Source organism: Podarcis vaucheri (assembly GCF_965113315.1).
Source record: "Podarcis vaucheri genome assembly, chromosome: 8".
NCBI classification, from domain to species: Eukaryota; Metazoa; Chordata; class Lepidosauria; order Squamata; family Lacertidae; genus Podarcis; species Podarcis vaucheri.
Genome location: NC_138766.1, coordinates 21360922 through 21377102, shown reverse-complemented (window position 1 = coordinate 21377102; position 16181 = coordinate 21360922). Strand labels below are relative to the sequence as shown.

The 16181-nt window shown below is 41.9% G+C and overlaps 1 protein-coding gene and 1 long non-coding RNA gene across 2 annotated transcripts in view; one reads left to right on the top strand and one right to left on the bottom strand.

Annotated features, from left to right (window-relative positions):
• The window catches only part of LOC309538884, a 65781-nt gene extending 53704 nt beyond the window's left edge, over positions 1-12077 (bottom strand). Inside the window, exon 1 of the long non-coding RNA XR_014222457.1 lies at positions 11934-12077. This is a non-coding gene — a long non-coding RNA (uncharacterized lncRNA). The remainder of the gene's footprint in view (positions 1-11933) is intronic.
• The window catches only part of CDH10 (cadherin 10), a 408163-nt gene that overhangs the window by 60723 nt on the left and 331259 nt on the right, over positions 1-16181 (top strand). The window lies entirely within an intron of this gene.

Genomic DNA, 16181 nt, shown 5'->3' with positions numbered 1-16181 from the left:
GCTGAGAAAAACCTTATTGTCGGCTGAGCAACAGCACTGGATACAACCCAAGGACTAGAGAGTTATCTCCCCCCACCCCCGAGTGTGATGTGACTTACATCTAAGTAAATATGAATAGGATTGCAGAATAAAACTGTGTTTATTTTTCTTGTTGCTATAATATTAACTTGGTTGTCAAAAAGTGGTGATTGGCTTGAAGAAGCATGAGTCTCATGAAGTAAGGCAATATATGAAGCTAAATAGTATAACCTTCTGTTTCTATTAATTGTTAGCCAATGTCAAGCTTTCTACTTTCACTACAACTTCCCGACATTTTCTGATGGTGTACAAACTAACAGCACAATCCTACACAAGTCTACTAAGAAGTAAACCCCTCTTGAGTTCAAGAGGGCTTACTCCCAGGTAAATGGATATAGGGCAGTAGCCTAAATAATTCACATAATAATAACAAAATGTCCTTGGCAGAGATGCACTTTCATACCAAAGAAAAGCATTCTAGATAAGAAAGCCTTTTTTCTGGTTTGAAAGGGCCATTTTCCCACATGTGAAAAATTCCACTGGGATCTCAAATGTAACATTTAACTATGAATTTAGGAGGAACCTTCTATTTCAGCCACTTTAGTATAATACTTTCTTAACTCTGCATTTTCAGTTAAAAGAGCATTGTTTTACCCAAGGTTGCAACCTGATTAATGGAAATTTGATTGATTAACCATATGACTTTAATTATGTGATCCTATATGGTTTTCCCAGTAGTGATGTATGGAAGTGAGAGCTGGACCACAAAGAAGGCTGACTGCCGGAGAATTGATGCTTTTGAATTGTGGTGCTGCAGAAGACTCTTGAGAGTCCCATGAACTGCAAGAAGATCAAACCTATCCATTCTTAAGGATATCAGCCCTGAGTGCTCACTGGAAGGACAGATCCTGAAGCTGAGGCTCAAATACTTTGGGCACCTCATGAGAGGAGAAGACTCCCTGGTAAAGACCCTGATGTTGGGAAAGATTGAGGGCACAAGGAGAAGGGGACGACAGAGGACGAGATGGTTGGACAGTGTTCTCGAAGCTATGAACATGAGTTTGACCAAGCTTTGGGAGGCAGTGGAAGACAGGAGTGCCTGGCGTGCTCTGATTCATGGGGTCAAGAAGAGTTGGACACGACTAATTGACTTAACAACCAAAATATACTGTAAGTCTACTCAGAACTAAGCCTCAATGGATTCAATAGGATTTGTGCCTAGGTAAGTGAGTACAGCAGGATATACAACTTAATTTCTGCGCAGGGCACCCAGGCGCCAGGCTCTCTGGGGCGCCAGGCCGAGAGTCTGGGGTCCGAGAGTTGAGTCTGGGGAAGAGCCTGCCCATCGGTTGGAGTGCTGCAGCCAGCTCTTCTGCTGGGGGTGGCTCTGTGTCGCAAGTTCAGGAGCGACTGAGCCAGCGAGACACTGAGGCGGCTGGCCAGCTCCACCCACCTGCATGCCTGGAACTGGGCAACTGGGGGGGGAGGGCACCTGGTGGATCTTTGTACTCTGGTGCCGCATATGCTTAAGACTGCCTTGTTTGTGTAATGCCTCAGATATTGCATATGCATCTCGCCTCAACTTTTCAATTATGGTGAAATTTCAAAAAACACCAGTGTGTGCCCCCCCCCGTGAGTTTCCACATAATTTTCAGCTACTCCAAGGAGAGGAGGGTATCTTCTTCGTTCATAAGAACTCTTAAAATTCTACATTCCTGCATTCATTCAATCATTCCCCAAATTTACTTCTCCACCAATATACCGATCCGGTCAACAAATCTCAATTGGCAAATTGTTCCCTTAAAAAGAACTCAGAGCACGACAAAGGCTCAGTTCATACTTCAGATGTCTAAGGGGATAACTATAACCTACACAGAAATGCATATAATGAAGTTCTGACAGTGCTTTTGGTTTTTTTAAAAAGGGTTTTCTGAGAGGGCTATTTCAAGTGGAGGATGATGGGGATGGGATGGGGTTTGATAATCCCTCCCCCGGTCACTTTTTTCTTCTAAATCATCCCATCGTGAAGGAACTTTTCCTAAAACAAAAGGGGTGTCCCTAATTTGGTTACTTATATGCACGTAACGTGTAGTTTTGCCTAGAAGCAATTAATTTTTCTTGGGGACTTAAGCATTACTTAATTAGTAACACAATGCACACAATTCATATTTTCACTTAAAAGTACTTTTCTCCAAAGGCCTAACTTTAAAAGTTCCATTCAGCAGGGGCAAAAAGTGTTGCAAACATTTCATAGAATTATTTTGGTATACACACACATATCAAATATCACGAGACATTTTATATCTCACTTTTAATATCTCAGTGACGTTAACATGAAGTTTTACTGCAATGATTTCTAGAAAAGTTATAACACTGTGGCAGAAATGGCAAAGCTATATAACAAACTTAAAAGCTTTAAAAAAAAAATCTGAAGGGGGCATAAATATTTTTTTGAAAAGGCTCTAGCCAGCACCGTGCCATTCAGAAGTGTTTTATATCAGTATATATATTAAGACACATACAAGTTAGAGCAGCCGGCACTAAATCTGAGAATACGCTATTAGAACTGAAATAAAAGGTGATGGAATATGTGATACAAAAGCAAAACTGACTATGGGCTGATTTTAATGTTGTATCTACTGTGTGGAGCCCACCAAAACCATGCTCTTAAACAGCGGGCAGGGTGGACAATTATGCATCAGCAAAAGGAGGAAATGAACTTTTTGGACTTGCTTCTGTCAATCTCTGGTACTGGACAATCTTTTCTATTACATATATATGATTTTTACTAGGTTTGTCCCCCCCCACAAAATTTGACATAGTGGCTCCACCTCTTTGTGGGGACACATTGTGGGCAAGCCACCAAGCCTCCCCCCTCAGTGTGGGGGGCGGGGCTGCGTCCCGCCTTATGCTGGGGAAGCCTGGCCATGCCAATTAGCCAAGCAGCCAATCAGGCAGCTTGGGGGCATGGCTGGGGTCAGTTTAAACCATGGCACAACGCTGAATCACCCCTTTTCAGTCTCGCACCATGGATCTGCAGCTTCAACCCCTTCCTCTTCATTTCCTTCTGTTAGTTTCTGTTTGCCACTGTGCAGTGCTTTGGAGTCACAATACTCTGTTTACATTCCAGAGACATTCCAGGATGTTTGAAGTCTCACGGGAGATGGATGTGACGTTACTGGTGCCCTGTTCCTTTGCTTTTCAGTTGCTCTCTGCCTTTCACAGAGAGAGGATGATTTCTTTTCTGTTTGCTCACTTCCGTGTGCTGCTTTGATTCTCTGCTGAATGGGAATGTGCTTGGAGCCTCATCAAAGTCTCAGGTCCTTAATCATGTCAGAGGGCAATTCCAGAAGATGAGCTTTATCAGCTCGGTCGCAGTGGAGATTCCGACACCTTCCACATGGTGCCAGCTCCTTTGTGGTGTGGTTAGGCATTGGAATAGCATTGGGAGAGAGGCAAGGTGCAGCCATCACCTGCCCCTCTGTGCTCAGGGGTATTCCGTTAAAGGAATCCAGGGCTGTGGATCTCGTCCGAAGCCCAGGGAAGGGCTAGGGCCATGCCACGACCCCAGCGGGAACCCAGGGGGTGCTCAAGTCAATCCACATTGGCAGGGCTCCCCCTATTGGTGGTTTACCCTTACCAGACTCCCTGCAAAGCGGGCAGAAGTCAGATATAGTATGTTGATGCTAATGCCTAAGCCAATACCACTCACATTCTGTAACCAATTAAGTAATTATTATTACTATTATTATTATTATTATTTTATTTATACCCCACCCTTCTGGCTGGGTTTCCCCAGCCACTGTGGGCGGCTTCCAACAAAACACTAAAATACAATAACCTATTAAACATTAAAAGCTTCCCTAAACAGGGCTGCCTTTAGATGTCTTCTAAAAGTTATCAGATGTCCCCATTTCCCGGGGACAGTCCCCGGATTTACAAATCAGTCCCCATACAAAATCCATTGAAGTTGAAAAGTGTCCCTGGATTCATTGAAAAAAATCTGGTAACCTTATAATAAAGTTGTGGCCCAAATTTTGCCCATTAACATTAACCTAAAATTCTGTGTCCTTGGGTCTTTATTCCCATGGGGGAATGGCTTGGGGTTTTGACATGCAATATCAATTAACTTTCAATATTTCAATAATTAATTAATTAATTAATTAATTTTGACTTCCCATCCTTACATCCATGATATTTCTGTTGCATTCCTTGATCTGCTGCCACAACTGCCCTTTATTTTCTATTCTATTCTATTCTATTCTATTCTATTCTATTATATTATAATCATTTATCTGGACCATCTTTTTTCCAGATATCACAGCCAATCACAATCATTCATATGGCCCCACCCCAAATGTAAACACAAAGCATTTTTTTAAGAATAAATTCCAGTAGGAGTAGTTTAAACTCCATTTTGATTTTATTTTCTATTTTTCCGGATGGCCTTGAAGTTGCAAGTTAAAGTTCAAGCCAACCTCAAAAATGCATTGAAAGTTGCGCAGGATCTGCTCAAGCAATCAGCTGCATGTATTTTAACCTGAACAGTCCAACACATGCCTTTGCAATCTACCTGTTGCTCTTCTCTGAGATTGTGTTGCTTTCCCCTCCTCCCACTTTCTGTACCAGTTTGCCAGCTGTGAAAAGCAGTAATATATATATACTGGACTAGGTTTATTACTGATATATTATTTTTTGCAAGAAGAAAAGTAGACACATTATATTTAAAGTTAGAAAGTGAACACTGTCTGTTTGCTAAAGGCATTCAAACAACAGCCTAAACTAGTGGCAAAGTTTCTATTTTGCTTTTTCAAAAATGAAACAAGTTGGCTAACTCATCTTTAAAGGCAAGCCCACCCACGGAAACTTCATTAATTTTGCCCATCAGAAGTCACATATACCCCACTTTTGCAGGGAATGAAATGGTCCCTTGGAAGGAACAGTATTCAGCCCAGCTTGGATAAAAGCAACAGCAGGAAGATGCAAGGAGAACTACATATAGAACATAAAAGTATAAATGAAAACACAGTATTAATATGGAGAAAGAGTTCTAACAGCTCAATTATTTTTCATGTTAGATTAGAAGCATCAGTATGTGTGTGCATTTCAGTGGATTAAAAAGGACATTTGTCTTTTTTACTCCAATACAAATATTATTTATCCCTGAGTTTCCAAGGCAGCAATAACATTTTTAAAACCATTCAAAGTGTGAAACCAGTAAAACCAAATCAACACAATACCAGAACTATATACCTTCCATTTAGGGTGTTAGAAGAGGGGTAGTAGCTCTGGTGGGGGGACAAATTGTACTCATTCTGGGGTAATCTGTACACCTTCTGGGGTAGGACAAGATGAACTGTGTGACACTGAGAACATTAAAGTGACTGGTGGCAAGTTTTCTGGGAACTTGCATGTGATAGCAGATAGCCTTGGAATGTCTCTAGTAGCACCTTGCAGATGACTTAAGTGGAGATGCTCACTTAGAGGCCTCCCCCAACATCTGCTGCATCCACCTACAATTTTCTGAAGATCCCTTGCCACAAAATGGCACCTTCTTTAAAAAAGACACAAAACACTCTCTTTTAACGTTTAAATAACATATAACTTTTACTTAGTGCACTTGCACTTGCAGATTAAAATCTACAATGCAGGCGGATGTTTAAGATGCTATAACAATAATTTATTTGCACCCCGCCCATCTGGCTGGGTTTCCCCAGCCACTCAGGGCAGCTTCCAATCGAATATTGGGAACTTACATAGATATATATCTAAGACTGACTAACATTTAAAGACTAACTGATACTCTGAGGCAGACAGCAGCACAAAACAACATGCTTTTTGCTCTAACTGTTAAAACCAGTGCTATTTTTGTAGAAAAGAGAGTTGCCGGAACTCACCATGGATGTCTTGTCTCTCCTGTTCTCTTCTAATGGCAATGACAGCCATTGCTATTATAAGAGATGGCAGAGTTCCAGCTCAAAAGAGCCTTGGTTAAGACTGTTCTACCAGCTGAACCAACTGCCACAGAGTGTATGATGCCACAGAAAAAGATGTAGTATAAATACCAACAACTGGGAAACACTGGTCTAAGAGCGCTCCAATTGGAGAACAGCTTTTACCGAAGGTGTCATGGGCTTTGAAGATGCTCATACTCAGGAAGAAAGGGAGAAACATTTTGAGAGGAAGGCACGTTTGGCAAACCCTCACCATCATCAACTCCTGTCTGGAAACCTATGTCCCCTCTGTGGAAGGACGTGTGGATCCAGAATTGGCCTCCACAGTCACGTACGGACTCACTCTTAAGACTGTGTTCATGGAAGACAATCTTACTTGGCTACAAGTGATCACCAAAGAAGAAGAAGCTATAGAGTTCTACAGCTCTTGCAACAAACCCCTTACACATGCATTTTGGATGCCAACATTCCACAATTTGGAGGGGTGCATCTTCAAGAGCTCATTTTCTATTTCGTTCTCTTGCTTTTTACACTTCTGTTCGAGAGAAGGCAAAATCACGACCCCTCTACTTGAAATCTTTTTGTAAAATTTTGCAAAATTCATAAAGGGTCCATCACGTTGTTGAAAGCTTATGCAAAACAAAGATTATTGTTTCTTCAAATGCATGGCTCCCTGAACATTTTGGACATTTCCCCCAATCAATTTGGACTACATTTTGTAATGAGGTGTGTGCAGTCACAAACAGGTCAAGCTGCATATTAATTTTGTCGTATTACTGTAGTTCTCACCAGGCGCCCTATTCGTATCATCCAGAGCTGGTGTGAGTAGGATCATGGCTGAGTTGCCATTGATGTAATTAACTGCTCTGAGTTAAGTAATGTCCATGTGTCTCAGTCTCAGTCAGTTTTATTGCACGTAGCCAAAGGCTGCTGCAATGTACACAGAATCATTTGACAGTTAAAATAAAATATACTGAATTGATACAAAAGACTTAAAACATTTATATTATCAACACATTACATACTCTGAACAGAGCTATAAAAGTACCCCAATATACAAATCAAGACATTAAACAATAAAATTCATAAGCTAAAATCATCACATGGCCACTAATGTCCATGTGGTGTTTTGGAGATAGTGGTGCAAGGTTAAAAATGAGTTAGGGAGCAAGCAGAATAAACTGCTTGCTTATGTGTGTGTAAGAGAATGTGGGTGGCGCTGTGAGTTAAACCACTGAGCCTAGGGCTTGCCTATCAGAAGGTTGGCAGTTTGAATCCCCAAGACAGGGTGAGCTCCTGTTGCTCAGTCCCTGCTCCTGCCAACCTAGCAGTTCGAAAGAACGTCAAAGTGTAAGTAGATAAATAGGTACCTCTCCGGCGGGAAGGTAAACGGCGTTTCCATGCACTGCTCTGGTTTGCCAGAAGTGGTTTAGTCATGCTGGCCACGCGACCTGGAAGCTGTATGCCGGCTCCCTTGGCCAGTAAAGCAAGATGAGCGCCACAATCCCAGAGTCATCCCTTTACCTTTACCTAAGACAGGGGTCTGCAACCTTTAAGACAAAAAGAGCCACTTGGACCCGTTTCCGAAGAAAAAAAAACTGGGAGCTGCAAAACCGGGAAGGTGACGTCGGGACGGTGCGTGACTAACACACGCACCGCCCCCATGCGACGTCACAGCCATACAGTGCCCGCCACAGTGGGGAGTGTTGGGGCGCACAATGCGCCTCCTGCCCTCGCTAGTATCCGCCCCGGAGCCGCGGCAAAGGTGTAAAAGAGCCACATGCGGCTCCGGAGCCGCGGGTTGCAGACCCCTGACCTAAGAGAACATGAAATTCAACATGACTGTCCGTTAATATAACATTTAACAAGTCTAACTATGCAATATGACATACGCTTCCTCAGACATAAACCCCATTTTATTCAATGGGGCTTGTTATTTAGTAAATGTGTTTAGCAGTACTTTTTATCCTGGGGGGACGCAAGGGGACACATACCCCTAAACATTTTGTGAATCTTTGTACTTTTGTCCATTTACTGTATATATTTTTCCAGATTTGAACAATAAAATGGTGGTTTTCTTGAGTCAAAATGAGAGTTCCCCTAAACATCTTTTTAAAGAAAAAAAGCACTGGCATTTAGGATTAGAGCCTAAGGAGCAAAACAAAATATTTACACATTTAAAATGGAAGCAAATATTAGTTCTATAGCAATGGATACAAAATGATTACATACTAAAAAACATAAATTACCTGACCTCCTGTTCAACAGAATCAAGTGCCCTTATGTTTCATATTTAATAATAAAATAATAATAATAATAATATACATTTACTGTCATTGTGCAACCTGTGTACAATGAAATTAAATGATCATCCCCCCCAAAAAAACACTCAATCTCTTATCAAACAACACACCACCTCACAAGTCAATTTCACGATGTTATTTTCCGTTCAACAGCCTAACAGCCCATGGATAGAAGCTGTTTTTTAGCCTGTTGGTATGGCTGATTATACTTCTATACCTCCTGCCCAAGGGTAGAAGATTAAAGTGGTGATGGCTGGGGTGTGAGTCATCCCTGAGAATTTTTCTCGCTCTCCTAAGGCAACGATCCCTTGCAATGTCATCTAGCGGACTCAAGGGGCAGCCCATGATATTCACCACCCTCTGTAGAGACTTTCTGTCCATGGCTGTCAGGCCAGCATACCGCACTATGATACAATATGAAAGGAAACTTTTTAAAAGGAGTTCATCAGTTGTTGTTTACCATTATTCTTTCGCAAGACCCTGAGGAAATGGAGTCTCTGTTGGGCCTTTCTGACCACCTGAGTTATGCTGATTTTCCAAGTGAGGTCCTCACTAAGGTAAACTCCCAGGAATTTAAAGGCAGAGACTCTCTCCATACAGCCTCCCCACCCCCCGATATACAAAGGGGCACGTTCTCCTCTCTTCCTTAAAACAGTCTTGAAATACTTGCTAGTGACTGTTCCTGCCACATTCCCTCCCCAGTTATGTCCTACCTTATTGGGATCCCATAATACCATCACTCTCATGTCTTCATAAGCTCGAAACTTTATCACTATGGAGCTAATGCAGAATTCAGCAACTTGACCAGGATTGGTTGTCAACACTGGAAAGACGCCAATTTTATTGATAAAGTTATTATTTATTATTATTATTTATTTATTGAATTTATATTCCACCCTATACCCGGAGGTCTTAGGGTGGGTCACAGAACAAAATAAAAATATAAAACCACAAAAACATATAAAGTTGTGATTTTAGGGATAATTGCTTTTTATGGCAAGTTGGCTTTTTTAGAAAAAGAAATTACTGCTATACATTGCCTTGGGCATTCATGGTGATGGAAAAGCTGTAAAGAAAACATAAAGATAAATTAATGGACCCTTTCTCCTCCTTGTTGCATCCATTTTAAAGGGGAATGCAGTACTAAATTGTAAATAAAGAACTTAATTTAAGACACGTCCTTGAAACATTGCTGTGAACACACCCTTCTCGGAGATTTCTCTTTTCTTTCAATAGTGGGTTAGGATTCTAGATAAAAAATTTCACAGTCTGAGAACCAAGAGTCAGGAGTCGCTGATTTCAGAAGGCAGGGTTTGGTGATGTACAGGGGAGTTGCTGAAGTGGATCCATAGGGATAATGCCCCAGATCTTTATCAGTGGGCGGTGCTGTGGCCAGGCAGCCGTGCCTTAATAGTTTTACGGCTTAGGGGTGTAGGTATACCACCTCCCCCCTAAGTTATGGCCGGCTGCGTCACTGCAGATGCGCCACTGCGGGTTGCGAACGTGCATCCCGCATGGATCACGTTCGCAACCCAAGCGTCCACTGTATTGCAATTGCTGGTCGCCATGTTGGGGCCATAGCTGTCAACTTTCCCCTTTTCTTGCACGGAATCCTATTCAGAATAAGGAAATTTCCCTTTTTAAAAAAGGGAAAGGTTGACAGCTATGGTTGGGTCTGGGTAGGATTTTTCCCCCACTTGGCAAATTGACACCGGCAATTTGGTTTTCACCTATCTTCTAGCAATTGTCACAACTTTTGTGAGGTTAGGGCCATGTCACAGCCCCTACAGGGACCTCTCTGGGTGACCCTATTTGATGTAAGTCATAGGGCACCCACTATTGGTGGTTTACCCTTCCATGGGCTCCCAGCAGATGTCTGGAGTCGTGATAGCCTAGCTTCACCCCAATGTCTAAGCCAAACTGCTCACATCTGTAACCAATAAAGTTGTGGCCTTTTTGAACCCATAAACCAAAATACACCATGTCAGTGTGTTTTATTGTTCTCCTGGGAACTTTGTGGCTCGGGTGCCTTGGCACACAAGCACCCTGAGTTATTTTGGGCTGGTAATGAATTTGGGGGGAAACTGAATAGGTAAGTGACCAGGGTTACTGGGTAGTATTTTAATTTGGGGAAATAATTTAAAATTACTATTGGGGGTAACTGAAGGGCACTGAAGTTATTTGGAGCAGGATCTGCTGGGAAAGTAATTGGTTTAAATTAATTGAAGAGAATCTGATTTGGGGGTCATTTGAGCTGAGGTAGAAATTAATTGAAGTGTTAATCAGGGTGATTTGTCTGGGAAACCAGTTGGCTTGCTTTCCATGGCATTTTAATTTGCATCTATATATTTAAATTAGCACATGCAAATTTGTGTCAGTGGCCCAGGTCTCAAATCTTTTAAGTACTTGGTAACACCCCAGATGATGCTACAGGGCTGCTAGCTAGATTCATGGATTGGGGTATGACCAAAAGCTGAAGAAATAGGGGAAGAGAGTATCAGGCACAGGAAAATGGAGAAGCTGACAAATTCAAACGTAATATTTCCTGTTTTGCATGGTAAAAACTTGGGACAAATCCTCTGATGTAAAGTTCTCTCTGTGTGTGTGGTATGGGAGGTACTTTTTAAAGTAATAGGAATGGATGAAACTTTCAATTTGGGTTTCTTTTAATTTCTCATTTTCTAAATGGTTCAGTTCTCTACATTTCTACAGCAGTTTGTGAATTTTATATAAGTCCTCAGGAATTTCCTCAGCATTTTATATCAAATTTCTCCTGCTATACAATTTTTTTGTAAAACAAGTCCATCTAATGGTAACATCATTTTCACTAATTTATGCATAATTAGGAGGACTTTATTCTAGTATATGCATTTTTGTACACATTAATTGACGGGAGAACAACATTGTAAAATTTGGAAAACTGAATTTCAAAGGATTTCTGTGCTTCAGTTCATGTATTGTATTGGAACGTGCATAATAATTAAGATCATCTTTAAATGTAAACTGAATAAAATTCAAAGAGGAAATGTTGTTATTGCATGTGAATGCATTGTGTTAGACCCACAATCATGTTGAAGTGCCTCACAATAAGCAGCCACATTCCTTTTATTACTTTGTGTGAGGTCTGTAAAGATCATTCCTAGAACTATTTGAGATGGTTTTCAATAGGAGAGAGCACAAATGTTCATTATCCATGAATAGAACAGTTTTTTCTATGTTTAACATTTTTTAATAATAATATTTTTTTAAGTGGCCAAGATCCTTGGCCCATACACTTTCTGTCCTCCTCTCTGAATTCTTTGCTTTTGTTGTACAATGCAAACTAAACAACAGAGTTTTATTCAATATTCGTGAGGAATGCCCAGACCTGGCCAGAAATTTTTAGAAACCACAAAGTATTCTGTTTTTTAAATGTAAATCCTTCATGCCAAAAGTTGAGTAATGTCACGTTTTGGTCGGCCATCTTGATTCAAAATGGCGCCTAGCATCCAAAGAGTTACAAAGTCTGCCACCCCCACCCTAGGAAGCATTACACCAAATTTGGTGACAAGAAGTAGCAAAGCAAATGAATGAAGTCACACCAAAGTGGCATTTTGGTGGTCGCTATCTTAATTCATAATGGTGGCCAGCATCCATACATCAACAAAAATCACCATACCTAGCTCGGGAACCCTTGTGTCAAATTTGCCAATGATATCTCAAGAGGCAGCTGAACCTAGAGAGAACAAACAAACAAACAATCTGACAAACCATTCTCCAAAATATATTGTAGATTAAGTGAGCTAAACTTTCTCAATTTGCTGTATATGTATACAGCATTGCTGTATATATATGCAGCAAATTGCCCCACTGCTCACATTAGTACGGCCAACTTCGCTCAACTCTAATTTTCATCTAGGTGAACTTTGAAAAACTTCTTGTGAATGTGCCAGCATGTGATAATATTTCTAGTTACCATATTTGAAAAATATATTGACATGTGGGGTTGGCTATCCAGAACCAGGGCGGTAATTTTACAGATAATTTAAATCTCCTACAAGGTTTTGTGAAACAACTCCAAAAGTCACATACAAGGTTGACTCTTTGATGGACAACATGTTTATAATGTGTATTAATTGTCCTAATTTTTGATGCGTCATGAATTGTAATACAGTGGTACCTCAAGTTACATACGCTTCAGGTTACAGACTCTGCTAACCCAGAAATTCGGGTTAAGAATTTTGCTTCAGGATGAGAACAGAAATTGTGCTCCGGCGGTGCGGTGGCAGCAGGACACCCCATTAGCTAAAGTGGTGCTTCAGGTTAAGAACAGTTTCAGGTTAAGAAGGGACCTCCAGAATGAATTAAGTACTTAACCCGAGGTACCACTGTAATAAGAATAAGAATACCCTGCCCATCTGGCTAGGTTTCCCCACCCACTCTGGGCGGCTCCCAACAGAATATTAAAAACACAATTAAACACCAAACATTAAAAACTTCCCTAAACAGGGTTGCCTTCAGATGTCTTCTAAAAGTCAGATAGTTGTTGATTTCCTTGACATCTATTGGGAGGGCGTTCCACAGGGTGGGCGCCACTACCAAGAAGGTCCTCTGCCTGATTCCCTGTAAACTTACTTCTCACAAGGAGGGAACCGCCAGAAGGCCCTCGGAGCTGGACTTCAGTGTAAACTCTCCCTCTGATATAGCCCCAAAATAATGTACATCCTGACTGTGTAACAGCCAGACAGGCTGTTAACTGTTTCTCACTCTGCCAAGACTTTAACCTTATCCTGTTTGTGACATCATACATGGTATCAGAATGTCATTTTTTTGCATTCACCCTACACTGTCTCCATGCCAACTGCAGTGGCCAATAAGCATCTGCAACTCATTAGCTATTGGTCTATTTAGCAGGTTTGATATTTCTTTATTTTATTTTGCATGGACAGGTGGAGTCCCCCAAACCCTGGGTGGCCCCAGGTGGAATAACTACTCAAGACAACGTGCTATGAGATTAAAATTGGCCACTACTTTATTATGTTTCAGATGTGGGTAGACCCTGGCTCAGGCATTGGGCGTTCATCCCTCCCTGTCCCCCGCTGGGGATCTGGGGAACATCAGGGTTATCCTGTGGGGGGGGGATGGGCTGGCTCTGGAGAACATATGTTCAAGCAGAGAGAGCCTGCCCCCATTACACCGCTGTTGCGGGGGAGTGCAATGACAACCTCTAAGACCAAAGCCTCCCCTCAAATAACCCCTTTAATGGGGAACCCTGGTATCACCGCTGCAAAGAGGGGGTAGGTCACCACCACCCACCCACCCCCATTTAGGGAAGATAGACTAAAGGAGTCCACCCAAGGCCTGATACCGGCAAAGTTGTGACATTTTGCTATGGGAAAGCCAAACCTGCCAATGCAAGAGAATTCAACAGCGACTTTGACGTAGCAGCACCTGTGTACCTGTGGAGAAAAGGTTAACATACAAAAGAAGTCTTAACTGAGGGAGGGAGAAGCTCTGGAGTCAACTGACGATTCCCAGGTAAGATCCTCCCCCTATTGTGTGGGCAAGGTGGTCCCTCCCCCTACCTGGCCTGGTCACCTTGGCAATGCCTCCCCAGGTGGGATTGGACAACTGGCTGAGGTAGGCGGAGACCTCCAGGTATCCCACCTGGGGAAGGCAAAGCCAAGCCTGTGCTAATGGTGCCACATAGGGTCCCAGGGGCTGCGCATGACCACGCAAAGGGCGCCCCCCGTTTAATGTGGGGAGCGCTCATTATTACCTATACCTGATGAAAAGTTTAGTGGAACCTAAAAGCCAGGGCTGGATCTAGACACATCATACAAGTGTTTTAGTTAAATGGGTTGTAAACTCATACAGGGAAATCCGGTTGGGAAAGATGGGACTCCACAGCGCCATCTGGTGTCACAGTGTTATAACACTTTTTCTTTACCAATCTAGCTGAGTCCCAGTATTTCATTTAAAGATGTCCGATGAAAGATGTTGCCTCTCTTGTTGTTTGCATTAACATTCTGCGGCATTACAAAATATAAAGCTATTTCATGTTGGTGTCTTTGATAAGACAAATACTTGCGCTACAAATGCAGATAGCTTTTAGAAGTCATGAGAAAACATCTGTCAGGAACAGTATTTTTGACACCAACATTAGAGGCTATTTAGTACTGGCAAGGCAAAAAGCATTGTAACAGCTGGAACAATTAGGTTAATACACCAAAAATGCATAATTAATATACCACATGTAGTATTTCATCTGATATTGTTTTCACTGACATATCATTGTGCGTTAAAAAACTGCATCAAAACTAGAGGATTTTGTTGCAAATCACAATCAAAGCATTTTTCAAACCACTGTATATATGGAAAGATTCATACATTTCCAATGTAAGTCCAATTTAGATGTACAGTGGTACCTCGGGTTACAGACACTTCAGGCTACAGACTCTGAGAACCCAGAAATAGTACCTCAGGTTAAGAACTTTGCTTCAGGATGAGAACAGAAATCGTGCAGCTGCAGCGCAACGGCAGCAGGAGGCCCCATTAGCTAAAGTGGTGCTTCAGGTTAAGAACAGTTTCAGGTTAAGAACGGACCTCCGGAACGAATTAAGTTCTTAACCCGAGGTACCACTGTATGGGAATGACAAATATAGCATTTGTCTAGAGTGCTGCAACTTGTTCTTATTGTTCTTAAGAGTGCGTCACCTTTACTGCAACCAATGTACATTCCCTTGTGAACAAGCCTCAGTGTAATACGTGGGACTTTTATTTTGAATCAGCATGCACAGAAAAGGGCTGGATAACTCCCTTAGCACATTGGGAAGGAAACATCATGAGCCCCAGGGAATGAGTTGATGCCTGAAGCTTTTCAAGGTTTCCTCATTCACCTCTCTGTTCTTGTTTTCCATCATTCATCCTTTGATTCTGTAGGCCTATGATCTGGATTATTTATTTATTTATTCATTCATCAAATAGATTTCATGCCTCACCCTTCAGCGGGGTTCAACCATACACAAAGCTAAAATGGCAATAAAGCAAATGAAAACAAAACAAAACAAATCATATACACATATATAAACACCATACCGTGCAAAATGTTCTAGAGATAAGGGCAAATAAACCAAGGCAGCTCCAATGAAATTATTGCACTTGAGGTAGGAAACACAGATTTATCTTCTTCCAGCCCCTCCAAAATTCACTTATACTGAAAACATCTCATCCGATTCCACTTTCCCTTCCACACTGTTAGATAATGCACCATGGAATGACCGCTCACCCAGTCCAGAGGGGGTGGGCGGTGGTTGAGGCCAAGCATGGTGGCGCCTCACAATCTCTTCCATAGTGGCTGTCCACTTGAGCATTTCCTGGCTGGCTACTCGGGATAGCCCACCACTGACAAATTTAAACTGCCCAATCAGGGGCAAGCTAGGGAGCGGGGCCTGAGTGGGAAAGTGTTCATTCTGGTCTGGCTCCTGGCGATAATCCATTTTCCCTTTCACATTGTTACATTATTCTTCCATTTTCCTAATGCACCATGGAATTGATCCTCACCGACTACACCTTCTCTTTCACTTATTCTGTATAGACATCTGTGGAAATTATAAGACCCCTTCCATTAGCTCAACCATTTCCACTGACTATCATCTCCCCTGCCCGCCCCCCAATCTACTACTACAAAACCCTCAGGTCTACAGTCCTTCTGAGCCAAGGAAAGACTTCATTTATAAGATTTTATTGAAGCCTTTTCATAATGCAATAAGATGAAAGAAACTAATCTGAATAAAAGCACAGAAAGAGAAAACACAGAGTCCTCTCTCCAAGGTAGCTCTTAACCCTTGTCACCCACAGAAAATGGTGGACCCTCCCAGGTCTCCCTGGGATATCTACAATACCCTGCCTCTCACTCAGTGTCCTC